At 40.7% G+C, this 27405-nt stretch overlaps 1 protein-coding gene across 1 annotated transcript in view; it reads left to right on the forward strand.

The window, feature by feature from the left end:
* The first annotated feature begins 209 nt into the window (after nucleotides 1–209).
* The window catches only part of mpp7a (membrane protein, palmitoylated 7a (MAGUK p55 subfamily member 7)), a 73289-nt gene continuing 46093 nt past the window's right edge, over nucleotides 210–27405 (forward strand). Inside the window, exon 1 of the mRNA XM_039617097.1 lies at nucleotides 210–442. The gene's annotated coding sequence lies outside the window, so the exon portion shown is untranslated. The remainder of the gene's footprint in view (nucleotides 443–27405) is intronic.

Below are 27405 nucleotides of genomic sequence, written 5' to 3' on the forward strand. Positions count from 1 at the left end.
TTACAAGGCATTTGTGGATGACGGACAACAAAAACAAGCCAATTAAAATGTAGAATGAATCTCTGGACACGCCTCGATAGAACACTGACCAATGAACGAGCGAATGGGGTTGCCTGAGTGGTGAAAGCCCCGCGCGGCACAGATCTGAGAGCAGCTCTGTGTTGTTGCACGCCCTCCCGCTAACGCTGTGTCTAAATATACAAACCGCTTCCAAGTCAGCCCCTTGACAGAGCACTTTACGATTCTTGGAGAGTGGCACTGTCTGCTGAGGCGTAACGTTTTGAAAGCTCAGCAAACACCGCAGAGAGCGGGGATGAGTTAAGGGGTCTACAAAGGAGAGAACAGACGGTTTTGAAAGTGGGAAACAAAACCAGTGAAAAGTTTTGCCCTCCAAAGAACCAGTGGAGTAGCTACACCGTGGCCATTCAACTCCGAACTCCGAGTGAGTAGAACCATCACGTTATTTATCCTCACAGCTGTCAGAACAATGAAAACAAACTAACATATTTGTATTTAAAATAAAAGCTGCCTTGGATATTGCAGTGGTTCCATGGGGAAATGCGTAAGGCTATAGGTAGCAAGACTAGCCGTGTGACAGTGTAGTAGAGGTGGAGTTGCTTTGTATGCGCTAACCTAACAGCGAACTTCAGTTGTTACCAACCTACAAAATATACAAGTGGGACTTGTGCCAAATTTTACACGGTAAAATTGATTTATTCGAAAGAAATGTTAACCTCGTCCCCTTCTTCCGACATTATATGCGCATTGAAATGTGAAATTCTTTCCTAATATCGCCTTTTTAGTAGTAAAATAAAAATTTCACCTGACGGCTTTTCTCGTGTGGGGTTTCCGTGGGGAAGTGAACGCAGCTGTGTTGCAGGGCCCACAACAATGTTTCGAAATGACAGTAATAAGTTGTTATTAGTGATAGCAACATGCACGGCTACATGTACAACCTAATGACACGACACAGGTAGTCCAACCTGGTAAAATACACACAAAGCAAGCATAAAGACAACCTTTCCACAAGCACACACACCTACAATGTAAAGCTCCTTCTCCCTCTATCCACGCCTTGTAGTGTGGACAGAGGGAATACAGAGCCCTTGTGCCCTGCGAAGTCAAGTATGGTGACACGGAGCTTGACACTGGCTGACATCGCCAAGCCTCTGACTGGGCTGCCACACCGGGAGACTCAGCACTTGGCCAGCTGCCACCGCCTCCCAGCTCCGCCACTGGTTTTGCATATTTTGAATGTGCATAATCATGATCAGGCAGGTGTGTGTGTGTTTTGTCTCACACAATTCCTTCATAATCCTTATTGCTCTGCCTTCATATAATTATAGCTCACACCCTTTGTGCATCTTTACTTAAGAGTGCCTGATAGTCCAGAAGTGAAAGTATCTTCCTATAATGGGTTTCTTGAAGTGGCCAAAAGTCAAAGGGACCCAAGACACCAGTATAATTTGCTGAATTAAGCTGTTGTTTTCAATTCCTCTCATTCCTCTGAGTCACTCATTCCCTTGAAAGTTAAATTCTGCATAACCACTGACTGCAGATGTGGCTGTCATGTAAAAGAGGAAGTGCAGTGATGTTTGGAGGAAACAGTTCTATAAAAGAAAGCTGGACTTCACTGGCAAACATCCCATTGAATTCAAGGATTTTCCAAATTTAAATCAATGTCTAGGTGGCCTTATTCCGAATAAACCTCTCACTGCTTGCTGGCAGGTAAAGTGCCTGAACTGTGTCCCATCACTCAGTAGTGATTTTGTTCGTATCCTTTTACCACATTGTGGTGCTTTGGCTGAGAGTGAAAAGGAAAAAAAGATAGTAAGAGGATGACCTTCTTTTTCTCATGGTTCACTGCCACTGAGGGGACTTTCTGAAGAGCTGACATTCCTCTGTGTGGTTTAATCTACAGTTTTTTTGGCCACCTATTGTGCTCTCACTGGGAATAACCCAGTTTTTTGTTATTGTGTTTTTTTTTTAAAAATCTGGTCTAGAAAAAGGTAGGAGGCCTTTAGTCTGCATTCCAAATGGGCAGGAAAAGTCTCTCAGGAGACTTTGTAAGTATTTTAGTCAAGTTCATTACTCCAGCTTGTTTGTGAGGTCAGCAGTCTGGCATCATGACAGAGGGTTTCATTAAATCAGGTTTGTCATGGTTAGTGGGTTCAGGTGATGATTGAAGGGGTCAAGGTACAAATGTTTGCATCCTGGAAATTGACTGTACAAATGCCTGCTGCCAGATGATTTTCTTTTGTTTTTTGTGCACATAGTTCTCTGGAGTGTGTATATGGGAGCAGCGGAGGTTAGGGTGGAGTCAAATGCTGTGACTCAGACGAGGCTCCGTGTAGGAGAGTTTGACCCGTGTTGGTTGCCTGAACAGGTGTCTCCGAGCTGCAGCTCCGCATAGCTCGCATTCCCAGGGTTTTGTTCCTGGCGTGGATGGTCACTGAGCTGGGGGAGGGAGATGTGGGAACTAAGAATGCTATGCGTACAAGGCATAACTCCCAGAATTCACCGTGGCAACTTGCTGACAGAGACAAACGCTTCCTGTCCCTACAGCAGCCTGGTCTATGTTGATGAGAAACCTATCAGCAGCTCAGTGCGGTGCCCACGGCCGGAGACAAAGCTGAGATTTGGTTCGGAACTCCTTGTCAGCAGGGAGGCTATTTTCTTGGCGCTTAAGGGTGGGTGGGATACAGTGGTTTAAGACTCTTAATCCAAGCATTAGTTTGGATTACTATCATCTCTCAGAGTCATGGGAAATTGCCTTGTGTGAAGACAGTTCATTGGAGTTTGCCTGACCACTCTATATCTCTCATGTATCTGTGACTCTCTTGGGTGTCCTGTGGGAGATGCTTCAGGAGAATGGGGTCCTGGGCCTGTTGTTAATGCTGCAGGTTTTTAAGTATCCTGGAATCTTGTTCACAAGTGGGGGAAAGAGTGGACAGATGGATTGGTGCAGCATCTGCATATTCTATTCAGATTTTATGAGGAGAGAGCTGAGCCTTGAAGCAAAGCTGTCAATTTGATTGGTCAGTTTAAAATCTGAGCTTTATCTCTGCCCATGAGCTAATGTTAGCAACTGAAAGACACTTATGCCTGCCTGGACTCACACTTATGGACCCGTTATACCTGTTGTTAGGCTGTGTTGCAACACACATGTCGCCACATTTCTGTAGCAGTTCTACCAGCACTGAGGGCGTGGTTACTTTCTGCAGTATTTTCCTGAACACTAGGTGTCACTACTCAGACAAAACCTTCATGTCAGCGCTGCTGTACAATGAGAATAAGTTAAAACTTGAAGCAAAGTCTCATTTTTTTCAAACTGTTGCAATATTGTCCTCTGTATAATCTGTGAATCCACAAGCTTCTGTACTCGTGGAGCAATAAAATGTTAGTAAAAGCAGCCGCAGAACCTACATGTGCTTACAAAAAACTGAGAGGTGCACGACAGGCTAAAATGACACCGAAATCTAGCTCGCAGCAGCGGATGTTGCATCACCCTTGTCGTACAGCGCCATTTGCGAAGGCAAGGCTGACAAGTTTCCCATCTGAGATAGAATCACAAGGTCAGCGTGTGAGGTGTTTCAGACATGGCCAAAGAGGAAACAGACCCTTGGGCAGAGTCAGGATATACTGTGTCTCTCAGCTGGCTTGGAAACATCTCAGCATCCCCCGAGCAGAAGCCTGGTGTCATGGGAGAAGGAAGTCTGAGCAGCTGTGCTCATACACCAGTCTAAGCACAGCTGTAAGCATTTGACTTGGAAGAGAAACGCTGGGAAAATAAGTTTATTAGTGTTTCACAAATGTTTTCTTCTTAAACACCTCCAAGAATTGCTTATATTTAATATGAAAGCTAATAAATGAAGTCTAATTCAAGCAGTAGGCAGGTGTCCGCTAATTGTGAATCTTTGGAGTACAGTGTGCAGCTCCTCTGGCACTGAAGTGAAGCACAAGACTAAAAAATCCACAGAATCATAAGAAAGACATGGTGTTATTGTAGATTCTTTTAAAAGTCATTGTGTTTCAGCAGTACTGTTCTTCATCAAGCGCTGCGTTCTCTTCGCTCAGGTCTTCAAGCACTGCCTCGTGGCAAACCTACTTTACAGCCAGCCATTTGCTAAACTTGGAATCATATGAAATATGAATACAAGTATGTTGTTTCACTAGCTTAATCCATTTATACAGTCTGAAGCCAGACTGATCAAAATATTTTTACACCTCACATGTAGATTTGTCAAGGGTCTTATATAGCACATTTTCCGTCACACATGTTGCAACCCATGTTGTGAAATTGACAGCTGAGAAGTGATGAGATTGTTAAAGCGAGCTTCCAGGAACTAGATCAACGATTCTGACATCAGTGGAAGTGATCCTCTCTGACTCAGTCTGTTCTTACTACATCACTGCTGTTGTTGTAATGATCCAAGCAGCATGTATACTGAGAACAGGTTATCCAATGACGCACCAATCTCTCCATCCATCCATCCATCCACCCACCCACCCACCCCAGTCATTCTTTCATTACACCATTCATCCATGGTCTGTCTATAGTGACAACCTTTCTGTAATCTGTGAGTTTGCAGTGGACTTGTGAGCCTTCTGCCGCTCTGCCAATCCCAGATGGATACATTAAACTGATGTGCTCGTCGGGGTCCCTTGCAGGGGTCATGGTTGATGAGCATTAGTGATGCTGTGTTCTCATGCCCCTCCCTGCCTTGCAGAGGTGTAGAGTTTCTCTCAGTACCACCTAAGCCTCTGCTGTGCTGCGGTGGAATGAGCCCACCTAGCAGATGCCAGCTATCAGACACCGATGGTCAACTGCATCACATTCCAGCCTGTGTACATGAAACGCTGCGCTCACTGTGCAGGCATGCAGCCCTCCTTACTCACTGTGGCCCATTTTTTGATGGAGAAAACAGAGACTGAATGAATGACAGCACTTAGTGAAAATAAGTGGAGAAAATAATTCTCCTAAGGGAGAATGTCAAGCCATGTGCTACTGTGTAAAGGTCTAAACATGATTAGTAGGAAAGTGATATCTTGTTGTGGGATGCTGTTTTCTTCTCATTTAGGGCATACGCAATTAAGACATGCACGTGCTTAGTTGCATTCCTGTTCAGCTACATCTCTTACCTAATTTGATTTGCATTTAAAGCCTTTGCGCTAACAGGAATATGTACGGTAAATTCTACATACATGGTTTTCTTTTATAATTAGTTCAAAGACAATGTTGCACAGTCATGTAAAGACATGATGCATGTCTGTAAACTTGTGTGCAGTCAGTGAAGGCTAGACGCAGAAGAGGGTACCCTTAAGTGATGTCAGGCTTATTTGTCAAACAATGTTTTATTGATGAGAGTTTTCCATGCGTGGCCCCTGCTTAATGTTACTACGCCTGTTCCGCTTATGGCAGCGCCATGAATTATTCAGTGCGCTCGGGGCAAATAGAACTAAAACAGCCTAAACTGTGCGCTTGTTGGTGGTTTAGTTAAATAAATCACAGCAAATGCAGTTTATGTAACTCTCTTTAAATGTGAACTTAATGACTTTTGTGGATCTGAATAGGAAGACTTTTGTTTTTGCTATTTGACCTGAAGGCTTCAAGTTTACACCATCAGCATGACAGGATCTTCGTCAACTGTCAGTGATGAGTATCCACTGCTGTATTAATGGCCATGATATTTAGAGTGTTTGGAGCCCTTAGTTACCAAACATTTGTCCTGTGACCCATGATTTCCTTGCTTGCCTTTACCTCTAACAGCAATGGCAACTTGACGGTAACTTGAGCATTTGATTTAATTAATGTAAGGGTAATGTAACACCATTTATGATGCAACACGCACATAACACACTGATGTCAGCACAATCTTCCTTGCTTGCTGCTGTGAGAGCATCAGATAACACAGATAACACAAGTGAACATGACTTCTTTTCCTAAAACATCGCCTTCTTTTTTTTTTTTTTTTTTTTTTTACATGGTGAAGGGTCCTGTAGAGCAAGGTCACTTTTAAAGAGATTAAGTGAACTTAATGTTAATGTATTTCCTTTTTTCTGCTACCTTGGGCTTTCTGGCAAGGAATCTGAGTTCCCCTACAACTGCTCTTGTTTTCTTAGCTGCCGATCATTTATATTAAACAGCATGAGGTGAGATAGGTTGCAAAGAAGTTTGCAGACTTGCAGCAGTTGTGGAAAGGCTAAAATAACAGTTTAAATCATGTGACCTGTATGTGCTTCACCAATTGACTTGAAGAAGGGAATGAGTTAGGGTATCCCTTGATGTGGGCTGCTATTGGCCTGCTAGAACTAAAGCTATTCATTCTGTAGTGGATCGCTGCATTTAAGTAAAGCATGTTTCATTTTTTGATGTCACTCAAGATGTCTTCACCTTCTTGACCTTGCTGCATTGTAATCATTGATGTGATGAGTGGCAGGGGACTTAGTACTTGGGTATGCTCTCTGTGACTGTGGGTGGCATCTTGCACAGACCTCCAGAATGGTGCTGATTAGGCTAAGAGGTTTTTTCTCTTCTTTTTCTCCTGTTGCCTGTTTTCTGTCAGTTGGCAGGGACCCTTTCCAGAAAGCAATGCTGGTTTTCATGGGTAAATCCCCCCTCTTTTGTGTGTGGGGTGTCTCAAGTAGTGTGAGCTGTAGTTCTCAACACTTGTTGCTGTTGTCTCCTGCCACCTACTTCTGGCTGCAGGGGTAGCAATCTCAACTACACGCCACTACATGTAAATCTTTGGAGTGTGTGTGTGTGTGTGTGTGTGTGTGTGTGTGTGTGTGTGTGTGAATGCATGTTTTTGTCTCTGAGCTGGAAAGCATGTTCTCAGGCTTCTGTGTGTGTGTTTGTGTCTGCCTGTGTCAGACAGGCATTCATTCATTCATCTTTAGCCCACTAGCCCCACTCTGTGTGTGTCTACTCCCTTGTTGCTCATTGAACACAATTAGGGCAATTTGACTGTGAATAAACCCTTCACAAGAGTCTAATAGGACTATTAATTATGCAATCTTTACTCTTTGATGACCCACATGATAAAGGCTATTCAGTCTAAATAATGGCAGACAAAGGGATTGGATTATAAACTATTTAAACCAGCAGGGCAGTGTGCTACACTCTGAGCTCTGTTAGTCTTTTTTTTATGAGAGAAGGTTTGGTGAGACCTGGAGAGAAAATAACCCTAATTCTTTCTCAATATAAGGATTACACAAGCAAATAGTCAATAGGAAAACCTACATGTTATACGCACCACAGTAGGACTTGGAAAAAAAACGCTACGGAAATGTCCAACTAAATTATTTAGCACTGAGTTTTGTGACTACAGCTGTGACTGCTACAGTGTTTTAATGACTGTTCTGGGCTGATATGAACTGTAGCTTCCTGCATGTACAACGTGTTTCTTGTGACATTGTATGCTTCTGTTGTTTTCTGCAGTGTTGTTTGGTAAATTTCACCCATGTCCGTTTGTCAAATGTCCCTTTGTTTTCCAATACTAATACATTGTTGTTTCATGCTGCTGTTATCTAAACAAGTTTTGCCACATTGAACCTAAACTGCCTTCACATTGCATACATGATTCAAACCAGCAGGAATGACTGCCTCAGCCTAACATTTCTACCAGCTGAAATGAGGTTGGTTTTTTGGGGGGTTTTTTGGGAACCATCCTAAAATGTAAACAGCTGTAAGCACTCCCTGCCGCCTGTGACACAGAACCCTCATATCAAAGCACCGCTAACTTAGCTCACCACTAATTGCTGAGTAACCTTTGACTGTATTTTCTTTTCTTTTTTTTTTGCTCTAGTGAAATCAAAGTATGATATTTATAGTTTGCTTTGGATTGTCAGTTGATAACAGCAGGCGTGTGGTGTTCATGGAGCACCGTGTGTTGGGGCAGTTGACTCTCTCTGGCGGCACCATAATGCAGCTGTTAGTCTATTTAGATTTGAATAGAGTTTGAATAGATGTGCAGCGTGGGGATAGGGTTTGGGTCACATGGTTGCTTTATGATAATGCAACTTGTTCAGAGAGTTTTGATTGATATTATACTACATCACTTGAGCTCTCCTTAACTTGTTTCTGTATTTCAGCTTTCTATTCAGAAGTACTTGTATAGCAGCACAGTGGTGTTAAGGTAGACTCATGGGTAGTGAATAGATTTGTGACCTCCCAAACGGATTACAGATTGCATGCTCTTTTGAAGTAGGCCAGGTTTCTTTAAGGAGGGATGCTTGGCATTTATTCCATGTTAGTATTAGCCAAGTTTTCTATCTGAATGCATACAGAAAAGTTTGCCTCAGTTTTGAAGGGGTTTTTTCATGCTAGCAGTCAGCTAAAATTCCACCCTCGCATATTTTCTTATTAATTACAGTCTTTAATATTTCCAACCACCCAGTGACTGCCTAATGGAGTTTAGTGTCCTGTGTCAGAGGCTTTTTAGAAAACATTTTTAAGAAATACAACTTTCCTCTTCTGGGAAATAAATGCAAACACAGTAATCATTTTAAAAGTGAAGTTAAATTTGTGTTTATTACTATCTGGACAGTTTTTTATTGTAGTAATGTATGACTAATGCAAAGTGGCTGGACTAACAGCATGGTGCGCCAGTGTGCCTTGATCCATCATTTGAGAACCTCTGCAACAACATGAGATACACATTAAAATAAAGGTATATGATTGGACATCGTACTGACCCAGGTACTGCCAGTTTTCCCTGCAAACCCAACCTTTAACAGTTGGTCATTATAATGGCTCTTTCTCTGCCCACTCAGTTTCCTCTCTTATTTCCGGGGTCGTTGGCACCAGACAGACACAAAGCAGCTCTTTATTTGTCTGTTTTCGAGTTGCCTCTTCAGCTAATCTGACTGACCATCAGCAGCAGCTTCTGTCACAGGGAAAGACAGAGAAAAATCCTGAGAGACAGCGAAAGAGGGGTTGGTGTGGCATGAAGGGTGATGACTGGACCATTTGGCATCCAGTGAACAGAGGAGTATTGTGTGCCAGTGAGCCACTGTAGAACAGCTTGGTTTTTTCTTTCATTCTTTTTTAATACAGGAGGACAGTGAAGTTAAATCTCCAAAACATAATAAGGAAATCTGCCAGGGATACATTTACCAACAATACACCTCAACCCAAGATTCTCAGAAGCAGTTAACAAGACAAGACTATGATATGCATATAAGAAGAGCTGCTTTAGTTCTCAGTTAGGTTTATGTGAAGTAACTGTTAAAGGAGAATAAAAGAATTTACTGGAGATGTTTTGGTCACTTATTAATCTGTCGTCCCAATTAATTTAGTGATGCAATTTTTTGGGGGTGTTGACAAATAAATATGAAGCTGTAACTTGATCTCTATGAACAGACTGGATTATAGAGTTAGTATTTGATCAAGAATGCAAAAGTTCGTCCTTCCTTTCTCTTGATGACCTCCAGATGCTGGCAGAGAAGGGAACTTTGTACAAGTTAAGCTTCCAAAATGTTTAAACAGATGAAAGTTGGCTTTTTTAAACTGAGATACAAATCGCCTAAAACTTTGTCTCTGAAATTGTGAAAAACTGACAAAAATAGTCTTTATCTGATTAGTTAAACAGATGAGATCCCGCTCTGTTCATTTTAAGCGTATTTTGTTGAATCCAATTTACGTCCCTTTCTCTGACCTATAGGCAAAATCAGTAATGGCACTGGTATCAGTTAAATGGATATCAATAAGATTTTAAGTATTAAAGAAATCTTTTCACAACAACAACCTAAACATGTGTCCTCCTTCATTAGTACCTTTAATGTATTTCAGTAGAAACCCCATCAAATGAGAAACCTGTGAGACAGATGCTGGAAAGGATTGTTTTAGTTTTACTGGTTTTGACTACACTTTCAGTGGTTTCAGTGACGGCTGGGTTCTAACGCTAACAGCACTCAAATGTGTGAACGTTGTAACCACATCCAGCTGACTATGCTTCAACTTCAACAAACCAAACTGCAGTGTGAAAAAATGCTATGACCTGTGATATTTCAGGTATGTTGTTACTTACACCACTTTTGTTTATTTCCTTTCTTTATTTCCTTAACTGGAAAAGTTCATTCAAGTTCCTAATGGTGCTGGATTGAAAACTGTATTAAGGGAACAGAAAACAGTAGCTACTGATAGAGGAGAGGTGTGTAGACCATAGAGTCGATATAAAAAATGACAGGAACTACTGTGACATCACCTCCTGGTTTCGAGACTCACAGAAGCTTGGCATTTTTGCTGCTGGTTTTTTGGAACCAGATCTTACCATATTTGCACCAGATGGTAGAAGTTATCATCAGTAAAGTGTACTAAAACAAACATTAGGACATCTATTGGTGCTAATTAGGACTAAGTAACATAATCATTCATCAGTAACAACATCACTGCAAGTCATACTATTTATCAAATTATTACACTAATAAAATGTCATTAGGCACTAACATTAAACACAGTGTTGAAAAGCAGTTCAGTGACTCCAGTTAGTGTAGATGGGGCCTAGTACACAGCGATTGGCTACAGCTGCCTGTAACTCATTATTCCATGTATCTTCGCATGATACATGACACTCCAAAGTTCTATATCTAATCAGAATCTTAGTTAGAAAACTGTGCTTTTTACATTTTCCCAGACCTTAGATAGGGCTGAGTTTTCAAAGCTTCAACAGAGCTGCTGGTATTTAGACTGCAGAGCAACATCAGTAAACACTAAGGAGTGTCTAAGCAACTGTGAAAGTGCTTGTGAGTAACTGTGTGTATCCATCACCAAGTGTATTGTGCACACTTTGGTAAATTTGCTTGCGTGTTAAAGGTCACTCATCAGTTTGCTCTTTTCTTGTCAATAACATCTGTGACAGCAGTGTGTACTCTGTGTAGTGCACTCTTGTTCTGCACAATAAAACGTGGGAAATTCCGGGTGCAGACACCAAGCAGGCCCTTTGCCACATCATTAAGCTTTTGACTTTCACCATTGATTCACACACATCCTCTTTCATCCCTAACAGTTCTTTTAAAGCTGGGGAAGCCTAATAAGGCTTAGAAAATGCTTTAGTCCATCTATGTGATTTGAACAGACGGGAGTGTGAATGGGTGAAGTGAATGGGTCGTTGTGTAATGAGGTATTAGAACATCTAGCCTGGCCAGCATCCATAGAATTAGGGATCATCACTGGTGGCACTCAGCAGTCCACTGCCTCGCTGAGACTGTCAATGGTTTTTTAGGTTTTCATTTTTAAAACAAAAGTTTCAGCTAGATACAACGAGGTCTGCCATGTTCACCACCCAGGCAACTTCTCTCAGCTTTGCATTTATAGTAAAGATAACGGCCAGGTACTCCTCCACTATTCCATTATCTGGACTTTTTCAGCCAAAGGATGAGGTTATTTCCAAGAAAAATCTTTATCTAGAAACATTCAACATGTGTCAGAGGTTTGCAGTGATAGCAACTCCCATTTGCACTTGGAGAAATATGTGGTTAGATGGTTTGAATATGTTGGATCCAAAGTAAAGTTTCAAGGTTGGTTTCTCTCTTTGGTGTGTGCCAGCTGATACCAACTTTAGTTGGAAAGTGGTTTTATTTGTTTGTTTAGCATTCTCAGAGTTCATGAACTGGGTAGTTTTCCTTCTTATTTGTGCATGACTTGTTTCCCAGTAAAGCCCAAAATGTGGTTTCACTAATACAAGGTTTGTGTGTCGAATGAGAAAAAGCAGTGATACACCAGCACAGCTCAACACAATTTTAGTTGCATTTTTGAACAGAATAACCACTGGTACCTATCAGACATCTCTGATGAAGTTCATAGAAAGAACTAATATGCAGATACAAAATAAACTGGCAGTTGGGTGGTCAACAGGAAATGTTATACTTTGACCAAACAATCACAGGCCTAAAACTATAAACATCAGACATTAGGAATCTAATTAGGAAGCAACAGCAGGAATTCTATAAAACACAGTGGGTCTCATTCACAGTCGATATGCACAAATCTGAGTTTAATCTACGATTCATCGTCATTTTCACACCTTAATTTGTTCATATTCTACAAACTGATTTAAAACTGCCTCAGACCATGTGCAACAAGAATCTTATCTTTCATTAAAACTGACTTCCAACCTTGTTTATTGTCCTCACCTACTATCACAGATGTCCAGAATATCCCAGAATATGGATGTTTTTTAGTAACTTTCTCTTATTTGGTTGACAGATCAGGTCCCCCTTGTCCACCTTGGACCTTCTTGTCCTCCTCAGACTCTGAGCCCGAGCTTTGCTTTTTATTTGGAAGCTTTGGAAAGCTGTTCCTTTTGTGGCTTCCTCCTAGGACACTATTGTCTAAATTTCTTCAGTTGGTCTTTCTCCTGCTGTCTTGCCTTAACAGGCTTCTCTCTTACAACATCACTGCCACTTTCTTTCCTTCACCTTGAGGTAAATATGTTTGCTCATACAGTGAAATGGAGACGTGAAAATATGCTGATTGCACTATCCTGTTGGTTTAGAATTATGCTGATTCACTAATATATCCATTATTGGCAGGCACAAAATCGGCCAGTGAGCGCATTTCATGAATCTGACAGTAAGTTTGCTTATGCACTTATTTTTTTGCCAATAACAACATTTCTATGCACACATTAGTGAATGAGGTCTATTGAACTGACAAAGACTGAGGGAAAAACGGCTTATTACATATAACAGTTAAAGGGACAATCAGACACAAGTGAACTCAATCAAGACAATAACGAGGACAGGAAAGGAACAAAGAAGGGGAATAGAGAGGGGCCAATGATGTAACCAAATGACAGTTTTCCTTCTTATTGAGAAAACACTCATAAAACTAAGCAGGACAAGAACTAAGAATTAACGCAAAGGAAGATAAACTAAGGATTAGAACAGAGACCATGTTTAATTACTAAGGCCAAGACAGGTTGAATTCCCTTCAGCAGGCAGGATAAGTGTTTACACGTTCAGTTCAATTTAACCCTCTAACCTTGTAACTTAATCTGAAAGGTAGAAAGGACCTACACCTAATCACACAATCCTCTCTGAGTTCACAGTAAAACATGCTTACAGCATGTAGAAACCTTTTGTAAAGCTTTTTTTGAATCCTTGAGAAACCTTTTTCTTTTATAATTGTAGACTTAGTAACCTGTATCCACACAGCTCCGATTTCAGTAACAAAGCAACAGGACGATGGGAGCCAGGCTGCGATGGAAACTGATCCCATTTTGCTAGAGTGGAGGAGGAAGTGCCGGCTGTACGTCATTGTGTGTGTGGAATGTGGAGGAGTGTGGGGATGAGAGCACTTCAGAGAGTGGGATGAAAAGGGTTGGGAGAAATTAATGGAGATATGTGTGTTGGATTCTCTGTGTACCTGATTAGCAGGGTGCTGACAGGTGCTGCTTAGCCACTTAGAACGGCTGTCGTAGGCAAAAGGGATCATTATTGTCTCTCAGCTCAGACGGCTCAGTGACAGGACACTGAAGGAAGCTGCAGCTGATTATTTCCGATTAATTCTCACAGGAACACTGAATACATGGTCTGAATCTTTAGTTCAAGCACATCAGTGAGAGAGTCAAAGTCCCCCGAACATGATGTTAGTTTGGTCTCTGAAAGACTTGTGGTTTTAAATGAGGTGAGTCATGTTTAGAGTTGGGGCACCACTCTGATAATCAATTGAGGCATTGTTCTCCCTGCTTATACCACCTCTTTCATTTGCAGTAACCAAAGGCAAAATCTGTTGCGTTGCCAGGAAAAATAGAGGTCATAAACACTGCTGTTTTTCATTTATCAGTCTAATATTTTCCCGTACTGCATAACATGAATGTCGAGGAATGTGTTAATTAGTGCAGGAGGCCTTCTGACCCACCACCCTGACTTCAGCTGCTGCACTGCTGCACCGGTCTGTTTCCCCTGTTCACTGCCTCAGGTGAATTCTCTCACTTTCCCAGCACCAGAAGCTAAATTCTATGTGAATACCCCTGTTTGTCTATCTCCTTAATCCCAACAGTGACTTTGAGTCTAGCTCCTAATTGCGTGTAAGAACTCGCCTGGTTTTGGTTTTGTTCTCATTCAGTTCTGAAGTACCAGCAGCAAGACATTCATTGTAAACAGAGGCTTATGTTGAAATACACGGCGGTCTCTGGTTTCCGTCCCGCAGATTAAAAGCTCTCGGCAATCTGAGGTGATACCAAAATTAGAGGTCATGGTTTCTAAAAATGTGTTTAATTTGGCATTGTTCGGCCATTGCCTAAAGCATGTTACTATTTCAAAAAAAAAAAAAAAATGTTTCTGCTAAACCTGCACAAGCACATGTGTGAATTGATTCAACATCAACTGATACATCATGTCTGATCTTGAGTCTATTGAATCAAATGTTTTGTAGAGCCAAATAGTTGCTAAGATCCCCCCCCCACACACACACACACACACACACACACACACACACACACACACACACACACACACACACATATACATACATACATACATACATACATACAAAGTCACTACCATTATTGTTTTAACCACCAGTCCTGCTCTGAAGTTCCAAATGAACAAGGAGTTACTGCATTGCTTTAACTGGATGGAAATTACCTGGAAATCACTTTTCTACATCAGGGGTCTCAAACCTAAATGAGCCGTGGGCCACTGCTGGCACTTTCATCTCATTGGAGGGCCACTTTAGTCTTCAAGTATTATAAACAAACAAACAAACAAGACAACGCTTCCAAAATGTAGTGTTTTGTTTGTTTTATAAAAATTTCAAATATTGTATAACAAGACAAAACTGCCAACATGAACGCAATTTTTTTTTTTTTTTTTTTTTTTCTTCTCACTCTTAACTAACTGAAGCCTTTCGTTGAACTACCAAATAAATAAATTGGTCCTCTCTTTCTGGCCAGACACATGGCAGCAGTTCTGCTATCATTTTTGTTCATATTTGACAAAATAAAAATGCAGATGTAAGTGTACACGTTAGTTTTATGACTGCTAGTGAAAATTGTTGTTTGTTTTTTTTTGTTTTTTGTTTTTTTACAAATAACTCTCTCACTGAACTAACACAACCAATCCCTCAACATGTTTGTGCTTCCTGCTCATATTGCCTTCATATTAAATCATTTTTTGCTTTTTAAAGAACTTATTTTAGCATTGCAATCAACAACAAACAAATCCTCCCTAACAAAAAAAGTAACTTCAAGGGCCAAACTGCATTCACGTGAATATACGGGCCACAAGCAGGGATGACATGGGCTGCAAGTGAACCCTGGGTCGCAAGTTTGAGACCCCTGATCTACATTGTTGTAATTATTACATTTATATCTCACATCACCTTATATATGAATTGTCAATTAATTTACAAAACCAGTGTTTTCCCACACATTGACTTAACTTTGATGAGCCTGCCCAAGTAAAGTGACAAATCATGTTACTTTTTTTTTTTTTTTTTTTTTTTTTTTTTTTAATCCATCTGGAGGACCATTGCCATATGCAATGATACATTCTTGGAGACTTTTATTTTTGCAGTTAGTCTCGTTTTATGACTAGAAACCGGCTTTCAGGCCATGTCGTTATTCTGTCTGGACTCAGTATCGTTCATCTGCAAAAACCATCTTGTTCCATTGTAAGAAGTACCTGAACACCACTTTCATGGACCAAAGCTGGTCGCTCCAGGACGGTACTGCTTCATCTGCTCTAAAGTAATGCTGTCGCCAGCTAAGCAAAATGTAAATCTGTAGGAAACTCCCAACTATCACAGCCAAAATCTGTGATGGTCTCTATCAGCCTGAGACATCAGAGCAAAGAAGATTTAGTGAGACAGTAAGCCTTGGCGCCCCCATGCACTCACCCCCATGCACACATGCTGTATTAAACCGCAGGTTGACCTGTGTGTGTTGGTAATTTGGAAGGTGCTGATTGCTGACACTCCATTATGGCTGCTGTCACTCTGCCAGGGGATGGCTATGGTGATACTCTCATTCTCACAGCCAGTGTCTGTGTGAGACGCCGCCCTGCAGTGGAAAAAGCTCCATTTGCAGTCTCCAAGGTTAAGCTTCTGCCCGTGGATATTTTATGACACAGCACAATTGATTCTATAGATCTGTGCCATCTGCTCATGTCTGATGTATTGGTGATGATATCATTTTGAAAACGTGACCTGCTGGAAGGATTGGACTCACGTGGTGGCACACACAGTAGCATTTTAGGTGAGTTTTTTTTGTTTGTTTGTTTTTGATTTTGTTTTTGCGTTGTCTGTCTACAGTGCATTTTCATTTTCCATGTTATACTAAGAGCGAGTTGCTTGTTGCCCTGGTGGTACTACCCTGATCGTGGCAGCCTGGCTGACAGTTGTTTTGCTGCCCCCAGAGGAGCAGCTTTGGTTGAATACAGTATTTTCTGCCACCAAAGCTTCCCACACACCATCTCACCACCTTTGTCCATCTGCTCGATCAGACTTTCTCCATCTGGTATGAAATAAAGCAGAGTCAACCTCAACAGGGTTACTGCTGTGTACAACATGTCATGTTTTTTGGTTATGCTCTGTATTCACCGTTTAGGGACAACTAAATAAAATCTTATTGGACTGAAATTGTGGGCTATGTTGTCTCCAGGTTAACGACATCCGTCACAGTCTCCATTTAATCTAAATGAATTACAGTCCCAATCAAAAGTTCAAAACCACTTGAAAAATGGCAAAGAAAATCATATTTTGCATGGTTGGATCTTAGCAAGGTTCCAGGTAGAGCTTCAACATGCAACATGAAGAAATGAGAGTGAGACAAAACATTTTTTGAGCATCTAATTAATTGAAAACAACGCTTAAGCTGGAACAGGCTGTTTTACAGCTGATCAAAAGTTTAGGACCACACCTAAAAAAAACAAACCAAACAAACAAAAAAAAAAACAACCTGTAAATCCCCCAAAACAAAAATCAAAGTTCCAAACATGAACTCAGTAATGAGTAGCTCCACCGTTATTGTTGATCACTTCAAAAATTCATTGCGGCATTTCCATGAGGTGAGTGGGAACATTTCTCCAAGTGGTGAAGACAGCCGCATGTAGAGGATCTACTGTCTACCATTTTTTAATTGATCTTAAACTTTTGATTGGGACAGTAAGCAGGCATAAAAAGCTAGGATTTTCAGCATATTAAATCATTTTAATCTTCTTAAAATGAACTGTAGCTGGATGTCCACGTTTGGAAGCTACATATTGAAATATGACAGTTTATCATGCATATTCAAAGCCTGAAGTGTTTAACACAGAAAAGGGTGGAACAGCTTGCTATTTTTAGATAATATTAACAATATTTATATAATATTAGCACAATTGATGTAAACGTTACTAATCGCTGTATGTGTGACAATGTTCGTGCAAAGTTTCGTTGAGATTTGTCTGCCCATTAAGGGGGAGAAGATACTGACCAAAAAGTCGATAGGTGAAAGTGATCTGATAACTGGATTGGATATTGATTTGATTCTGAGATGAAAAATTGCCTCAGATGTCACTGTTAAGTCTTGTCACATGAGACACATCAGCAGCAGCACATGGGCTGCTAGCAAGAGAGCTAATGTAGCAAGGTGACAGCAGCACCAACAGCTTTTATTTGTCTGTTTGCAGTAATCTTTAATTTTAGCGTAAACTGTGTTGATACAACCAAATAGCTCAGATGGAGACCATGTTTCTCATTCTCTCTCCCTCCTGCATTCACTCACTTTCACTCTCAGTATGCTCATTGTAACGCTTGTTTGGAAGCTTTTACTTCACTTGCGTGTTGTCGCCAACTCCATTAATAGTATTTCACTTCGTCTGCCTCTTGTCAACTCTGCTCCACACACAACGTGTGCATGTGCAGTAAAAAAGGAGCACAAAGAATAACAGAGGAGAAAAGGGGACACTATAAATAACAGCGTATTCAGTAGCCTGTGACTCTCACATTAATACCAATTCAGTAAGTTTACTAAATTTACAAGTTGAGGCTGGATGACCTCAAACATTATGGAACGATTCTCAGTCTCTTCCTCACAGTGGGAATTACGGTTTGGGACCAATGCTTTGTATAAACACAATTAGCATTATTGTGAATTGATTTATTCTTGTATCATGAAAGTTCAAGAGCCTTCATCTACCAGATGTAGGATGTGTCCTAACCGTGGGACAGTTCGTTATAAAGATTGTGTGTTTATGCACTGGGCTTGTGGTAAATTATGAACGTGAGAGGAAAGGGATTCTGTGTACAGCCCGCACATCTAAATCCTTTCCTGTCTTATTGGTGATGATCCGGTTCTCTCAGCAGGCTAGTTTTCCCAGCGAGTCTCTCAACATGCATTGTCACGATGAATTGATAATGATGTTGTCAGACACACATGCACACACGCGCGCTTGACAGACGTTCTCATGTTTCATTGTTCAATGTGGGAACAGTGTAGAGTTTCACCTGATGAGGCAATGAAACATGTAGCAGAGCTTAGCTGACAAAGTCATGCTTCATTGCCTACAGTCTCCATATTAAATGTTGCTGGTTTATCAAATACTTTCTGTGCTAGGTTTTTACATAACTATATGTATCACAGGACTTTTAAGGAAATATACTCTGTGGTTAACCAAGAACAATTTTATAGTTTTTGTATAATATGTGAAAGCTAAATATGAAAGCTGAATTCCTGCCAGCTTTTATCTTGAAAGAAAAGTCAGGTTTTTCCACCTTTCGTCTTTTAAGATGGGAAAGTATCTGCCATGTGTTTGTGTTTGCTGTGAAGAACTCTGTACAGCCTCCTATTTATTACTGAACTTAGTGTAGGTCTCTGCTGCTTCATTTTCAGTGTTAGGTCTGGGTCATCTGGAGGCCTTGCTTCATTACTCTGAAAGGGATCACAGAGGGGGTGAGTGGACAAATGACTAACAGGAGGCAGAGGTGGAGGAAACTGCTTCCTGTTCCTCATGGTGATGGAGAAGAGTTTGGTGTGTTTTCTGACTTTTTAACCCCCGTTTGCGCAAAGAAGCACTCTGGGTTTTAGTCAAAGCTGGTTTTATTTGTCTCTTTGCAAATTCCAGTGATATTTTAAAAAAGAAGTTATTATTTCCCTGTAGCCAGGAACCAGATATTTGAATACATTTTTATGTTTACAGGGCACTAAACTCTAGTGAACTCATAATGTTAAGTCTGCACCAGCAGAACACAGAAACAAGTTAAATATGCATTTAGGTCATAAGTGCTGATGCCTACTGTTACTGTGGGTGGAGTGTGGATCTCAAAAGGAAACATGTATGATTGAAATACTGATTGATATAAATTGTGTCATGTTGGATGTAAGCTTCTGTCTTCTAAAGTGGAGCATGGCAGAAAGTGCCTTAACAAAAAGAACCCATTACAAAACCATAGAAACAGACGTGCTCACATGGTGAGTGAGTTAACATAGCTGTTGTTGAAACATTTAAATAAACAGTTGCAAACGGCCTGCTAAATCTCCCGCGCCTCTACCGGAGTATTCCTAATCTCACATTTGAGTTGTAAACATCATCAAAGCTGTTATTAAGACTGAGAAATCTTTCTGGGAATGTTTTCTGGAAGCTCAGGTACATCCTACCTTTTCAAATGAATTCCCAGAAGCCGTTAACACTGAATGGATGAGGCATTAGTCGCACATCTTTGGAAGCTCATGTTTCAAATTTGTACAGTTTTTGATTACTTCTGAATACTTCTGATTAAAATTTCACTTTACAACTCCTGCCTTCACTGGACAGCTAACTTATTGCAAACAGTGTATCTTTATCTGCTCTGAGAAACAATCCCCACCACATGGCAGGAGTGCTGACCTGACATCCTTTAGTTTGGTTCCTTGAATAGCTTCTGTGTGACACGCAGAGAGAGTAGAAATGAGGATTTGGCAGCTTTGAGGTTCCTCAGTGCTTTGGACTTTCCTTGGCAGTTAGAAACTATGTTGGACGCACGTAGGATGACTGTCACCCCGGCTGATTTAAACCTGTGTTTGTGTCACGGAGGGGGCAAGACCATAGCCAAACTGTGGAGGCTTATTGGAGGAAGTGGCTCCAGTGGGTGGCATGGTAACCCCCCCCCCCTCTCCAGATAGATGAAAAGTTGAGATAATAACAGCTTCTAGTTAAAACTGCTGTTGGTGTGTGGTTAAAACACATTTCTTCCTGTTTAAAGGAGTCTGTGAATAGTTTTTGTTTTGTGACTGTAAACCACTGATGTGGTTACATGGCTACACAACACATTCCTCTCAGATGTGTTTTGATTATTTTTTTCTTGAATATCTTTGTTTACTTGCAGTAAAGCAGAGCTCTGGACACACAGCCGTGTGCTTTTCACTCTGGGGTCCAGTTTTTGACCAACTCTTGCTCCACCACCAGCTGGGTGGCATCTAGTAATGTTAGTTTTCCAACATAAGCTGCTTAGCCCTCAGATTATCAGTCGCTACAAGTGATGTTCCGCAGCAAGGATTGCTGCGGCCATATATCTTCCGTTGTTATTCCCTTGGCGTGCCAGCTTCTATTCTTGCCTCCACCCTCACAGCACCTGTTATACTGTGAGAGGTGGATTTGGATCCTGCTCTGTTATCAGAGTAGATAAATAGTGACAACATAAAAAGATTAAAGACAGTTTTAGTAGTGTTTAGTCATGTGCAGTGTTGGGTAAGTTACTTTAAATTAGTAACTTAGTTACATTACTAGTTACTTCTCTAAAAAAGTAACTCAGTTACTTCAAGTTACTCGTTACTTTCAAAGTAACTAGTTACTAGGGAAAGTAACTTTGGTTTTACTCAGAATTCTCTTGTTAATGTGTTGCTTCCGTAACTGGATACCCAGCCAGATTGCCAGTCTTCTATCTTGCTTACTTGCCACAAGTGCACTGTGCCACCTACCAACAGAAAGGAAAAATAATGTGCACATTTCCACGAGAGAAATCACGCCTGGACCGTCGTTGACCGCCGCCATGATTCTAGCCTGCTTTTTACATCCAACACAAAACTGCAGTCGTGGTGCTTTTGATTGTACTCAGAACTCAGAAATTCTGCCTTCTGAATAGGAAGATGTAGGTAACACCAGACTGCAGATGAGCTGCATACAGAGCTGGACTGGGACAAAAAAATCGTCCCGGGCATTTTGACTAGAGACCGGCCCACCATTATAGGAAAAATCATAAAGCCTTTGAATGAAAATAAACACTGTTGTGACAGTGATGTACACTGTTCTGATGGTATATATGTATCAATCTATCAATTGTTTGTTGTAAGACTCAGATAATTATTTTTTAAAAGCGAGACATTTTAAATGAGAATAATAAAGAAAAGTATTTCCTTGTGCCCCCCTTTCCTGTTAATGCCCTACCTGGCCCCTGGCAACACTTTGCTAGATCCGCCCCTGCACAGTTACCAGCTGTCAGCTACTTAGAAAAGGATCCTGGTGTTATTTGTCTCTCAGAAACAGTTCATAACTTCCTTCAACTCATTCATGTCACCTAAAAGGTAAACCTGTTTCTCCATCACCTGTTCAGCTCTGATGATTCAGTAAGGACATCTCCTGGTTTCATCTGCATGTTTCCTCTCACCACATATCCAAACTGACATCATGACCAGCAGCTTTACAGCTGTGGCTCCAGCAAACATCAGCTGATACTAGAAATTAATATTAAATAAATTCTAACAACAGCTGATCAAGCTTAAACGTGCTGCTGTTGTTTAACGCGACATCCGCTGGTTTCCTCTTTCTGGCGCAAAGTGGGCGATAAACAAACACGAGAGAAAAGCCGATCAGCTGATCATTGATCAGTTTCGTGATTGAAGTAGAAACAGGAGAGAATGAGAGAAGAAGAGGCAGCTGTGCAGCTTCAGCTTTGTGTCTTTTCATTGTAGCTGAAGTCCGGGACAAACTGTTCCTTTTCACCTCAGTACGAAAGCGCGTAATATTTTCTCTGAATACCAGACGATTCTGTTTTTACGGGACGGTTGGCAACTCTAATAATTAACCGTATGAACAAAATAAAGTTCAGCATCAGTAACATAGCACCCACCCAGCTGTATAGAAACTCCGTCATGCTAGCTAGCACGCAGTACGAAAATGTCAGCATACCGAAAATAAACTCCACCTAAACTTGGTTTATATCTGACCCAGATAGACTGCAGGTCATAACTTCTTACCTGAAGTTCAGTTCACCTGACACGCGGACCGGCGGCCGCTTCGGGTCTCTCCTCTTGCCTCCCTTTTCCTTCATCCACCTGCTGGCCTCCACCACTTGCTAATGTTATTGAATCTGTGGAAGCTCCGCGATATCCACCCACCGAAGTAACGAGTAACGAGCCTATCTAAATCCCAGTAACGAGTAACGCGTTCCTGGTTTTGGCATAATAACTAGTTACCGTGCTCGTTACCACAATAATAACGTAGTTACTGTAACGCGTTACTTAATAACGCGTTAGTCCCAACACTGGTCATGTGGCAGGTGATCAACATTATGATGATAAATCACAAAATGAGATTAAGTGTTGTTTTTATTGTTGGTCAATTTAGCGTATGCATCTCAGTATGCTATAAAAGAATTGCTCACAGTATTCTAAGGAATTTCTTTTTGCATTGGGACAGAATGTGCTATAATGCTGTGTCTTCAAGAGAATGACACCAGAGTCAGTAACCTGGAGTTATTGAACCAGCCCGAAATGAAAAATTATCCTGTTACAGTTGCATTTGAGTCTGCGAAGCTCAGGATATTTTTGTACTATCAAGTTAAAAGGCAACATTTCCAAAAAGTCCACCTCTGGGGATTAATGAAATAAAAGCCCTATTTTTAGAGCGGACGTTCACTTACATGGCAGTTTTGTAATCTACGAGCAGGCAGATGTCTACCTGCTCAGAGGGACTCTGGGTTTATGACTTTCTAAGTGAATTGTGGGAGTTTTGAGCTCATCACGCAAACCATCACTTAAGTGTTTATCTCTCCATCTCCTGAGCACGATGGTGGTGATATTTGTTACTGCAGTGGCATGACCTTACCAGCTCTAGCTCTGACCTGCATCAGCTGCAGTTTTAATCCATGCAGCTGTCTACTAATGTCTTTGATTTTAGTCAAGCTGTAAGTCCTCAAAAATTACCAGGTTTTCAGACTTCTGACTAATTTCTTCTGTTTTTTGTTTGAGTGGTGCAACTACAGAGACTGCATGCTGGAGTCTCGGTGCTTTTAAAATACAGTGAATTTTTTACATGTGGACATTAGTGCTGGGTGCCATGGATCAACAGTCAAATCTCTATTTATCTATACGTCTCTGTATTTTTTTGATTAATTAATTTATTTATTTATTTATTTATTTATTATTACAACAGTTCTATGTAAGATGCTACAAACACCATTACTAAAACAAACTCATAAATATAAAATCTATAAAAATGTTCATAGATCATATAACCCCTTAACACCATATTTGATACATACAGTTTTTTGTGAGATTTTAGACTTCCACATCATCAGCGTGATTTCTCTCCCAAAAAAAAAAAAAAAAATTGTCACATGATTAAAAACACCAGGTTTTACACCAGGGTTAACTTGAAATGCATGTCTGTGTGGACTATAGGAGGAACCTGCAAGGACATACAAACAACACACAGGAAAGTCTCGACTGACCAGGAAGTTTGAAGCAGGAACCTTTTTTGTCGCTAACGACAACAACATTAGACAAAATTTCTCCAATTCTGTAAACTCTTACATATAAAGAAAACTTTCCAGGCCTCTGGTTTATGACAGAATTCCTATTAAATGGATGAAACACCCATCCAAATTACTGCAGCCTTACAGATGGACCTGTACGGCTGTAAATGTATCTGCAGCGATATTATCGACCCCAAGTTATCTTTGCTCTGAAGTTGTCTTGGCATGGCTTGCTTTGTGCCTAGAATTTTACCACAAATGCTTGTTGATACTGCGAGGGATTATTTATAGTGGCAGTGACAGTTATTTTTAGCTAAAATGGGCCAAACACCATTAGAGTGCAGCTAGGACCGTGGGATACAGCTGGTGTCATTGGGATGAGTAAATGCTACACTTCTTTTTTTAGTTATCTACCTTTATTTAGGTGATATTCTTTTATATTCTCCTCATTGTTGCTCTTTCCTCTTGATTTCTACATGTATTAATTATGCACGTGTTAATGGGCTCGCTTCCACTTTCCACTGCAGCTTTGTTAACTCATATGTTAAATACACACAGTGGGTGGGCGTGTGTGTCAACATGCATGAAAAGTAGGCAGACCATACTTTAACTTAACTTTCTGCAGGCCGCATTCCTGCTTTCTTATCGGCTTCATCCCATCTGTCTGTCAAACTCTCTTGTTCTCTCTCTTTTCTTTATTCTATCTGTATATCTCTCTCTCTCACCCCCTCCTCACCACCAGTGCACTCCAGGTAGAGCACTTAACTCCGGTAATATCTGGTGAGGATGTAGGTTACCCGGCAACATTGGCATTTGGAAGGACATAGAGATTAGAGAGGCTTCTGGCTACCTGCTGTTCTCTCTCTGTGCCTCTCACTGTAGGTTTATTTTATTTGTTCATCTAATGAATGGGGGTGTGTGTGTGTGTGTGTGTGTGTGTGTGTGTGTGTGCGTGTGCGTGTGTGCGTGCGTGCGCGCGTGTGTGCGCGTGTGTGTGTGTGTGTGTGTGTGCAGAAGAGTCATGCATTAGCATCTCTCTCACTATAAAGAAACACAATTTCATTCAGGGACTTTGAGTCCTGTGGGGCTTAAGTGAAGTACTCAAATCAATGATATTATCTGATTAAGCAAAGTGTGTTTTACTCCTCTTTTCTCTGCACCACCACTCCCGCTCTATCCATCCTTTGCCTTTTTGTTCTCCATGTGATGTCTAGGATCAATGTAATTGGTTAATGACTGGTTCAACCTTTTACACAGTAGGTGTGTGCATGCGTGTGCGTGTGTGTGTGAGAGAGAGAAAGTGGAATGTGTCAATGGCAACTGATAGTCGCTGTGGCCTCCTCTCCTTGTTAATGGGTCAGAGACAGACAAAGATCTGCTATGTCTGCATGGGAACCAGAGGGGAGTGACAGGAGGAGAACAAAGAGGTGGAGGAGGAGGTGTTAAGGACCAGCAAGTAGCTGACAGTACGCTGGAGCATTTGAAACAAATGTATATTTGTATTTTTAATGAGTCATTGTTTATAGGCTTTATGATACAGCAATTACTCTTTCTTCTGTTAGGAGTATGTAAAGTATGTTGAACATGTGAATGTCATCAAAAAAAAGATTTTTTTTTGATTAGACTGCAATTAGACTGCACAAGACTTGGACCATATCTTTCAGGTTTCATGGGACAAATTATTTTTTTCTTCTGCTAAAATATTTATTAGCTTTAACACACAGTAACACACAGTTCTTTTCAGTAAAGCTTAATTTATGCAGCATCAATTAACAACAACGGCCGCCTCAAGGGGCTTGTGATGTAAATGTCCTACAATATTAGTGAGAAAACCCCAACAAGCAGACACTCTCCTATAAGCAAACACGGGGGAGAAAGAACTCACTTTAAACAGGAAGTGAACATGTTCAGGGAGGGCTCAGTTGAGATAATTTGATGCTATGAGGTCTTTAAGATAGAACTGTAATCAAAAGTTGACATGTACTCATCGTGGGCATATATGTAATAGTAATTTGGGGGTTTTAATTTCTTTCGGCAGTTCTTTCTCTAGGTTGGAATGATGGTACAGCATACATCTTTAATGACTTTAAAGTAAGAATTAGGCAGACAAGTTTGATTTTTTTTTGGGGGGGGTTTCTGTAATCACATCGTCAAAAGTATCCATTCATCCATTTTCTACCATGTATTCGGTACCAGGTGTTGGGGGCAGCAGCCTCCAAGCAGAGAAATTTAATGTCCCTTAGCAAGTTGAGCCTTAACCAAATGCTTTTCGGGGCATCAGCCAGCTTCTGGCATTATTCTGGCTATATATTTGACCACTCTTCTCAGCAAAATTGGTAAAGAGTACATAAATTAGTTTGCTTCCTGCCATTCCACAAATCTTTGGTAGGCTTGATGTCAGGGCTTTAGAAAGGCCATTCCAGAAGCTTAATGCTAGCTTGATTATCAGTTCCTAAACCAGTTTTGATGTGTTTGACAATTCTTATACTGTTCTTAGGTGTGAAAGCCTCGCCACTGATCCTACATGAGACAGAGATCATCCTATATGCGATGTGTGGAGCAGCTGTCTAATCCCTGCCCTTAATGAATGTCTATGAAAATGCATTCCAACCAGAACAAAATGACATAAAAAAGAGTTCATATGCTAAAAATGCATTATTTTATACAGATATTTTATACGGATATAAAGTAGATGAATGTCATGAAAAAAAATAATACAATGCTTTTGCTTTGTATTTTGTGTTGCTATGCTTGTTGCTAAGTGGGTGCTAGGTGAAATAATGATATAATAATATCTGATATAGATAAGAACCTTCAGGAGCCTAAGATGTACCTGTGGGAAAAGTTTGGTTGTTCAACCCCTGATGCTCTACGATAAGTTTGTGGACAAAGAAACACACTGTGTATTATAGCAGTCCTGTTGTATTATTATGGACAATTAATCTCCCATTTATTATCATTATCTGTTAGTTTGAATTTAGTAAGAAGGTTATGCAGGTAATAGATGTCCCCATTCAGTGTACTTGGAGGCAAATGGCAAATGGTACATTAATGCACCTGGAAAAGCCATATCAAGGATTTTTGGCCATGCATCTGCAAAGCTGTGTTTGAAAAAGAATATTCTGCTTGAAATGACCCTTTATCTGGTTTTGTCAAGCTCAGAGTTGGCTTTCTTTATATTGCCTCTTTGGCAGATCAGGGTTGAATTAAATGTGTTCAATGAAAAAAAGCTCAGATAATGTGTACAACTGGCAACTTGATCAAGTCTTGCAAAATTATTGCGCTACAATACTCTTAATTAATTCCTTTTTTTTTCTTCTCCAAATCCATTGTAATCTGATTTATTGAAAAACATTATAATTTTGTGTCTTTGTTGGCCACCTTAACTAAATGAGCATCAAGTACAAAACTGTCTCCTCTGTGGAGGAATAATGGGGCCCCGCCTGGCAGGCAGTGGATGAGATTACTGATCCCTGTATTTACTGGCACACTGAGGCACATCTTGAGGTCATGATGGGGACACTCACACACACACAAAAATACACACACTGCGCAACAATGTAAATGTAAGCTGTCAGCTATTCTCCAAAGTAGTTTTTGCTCCTGGTGGCTGAGCAGTGAAAATATTTAGTGAGCTGATTGCACCATCTAGTGGTTATTTGTTGTTATTACGTTTTGAAATGACATCTATGCTGTATTGTGTTTACTAAGCACTTTATCTGGACCTTTTTGGAGTTACAGTTGTGTAT

Source organism: Oreochromis aureus, linkage group 9 (genome assembly GCF_013358895.1).
Source record: "Oreochromis aureus strain Israel breed Guangdong linkage group 9, ZZ_aureus, whole genome shotgun sequence".
NCBI lineage: Eukaryota > Metazoa > Chordata > Actinopteri > Cichliformes > Cichlidae > Oreochromis > Oreochromis aureus.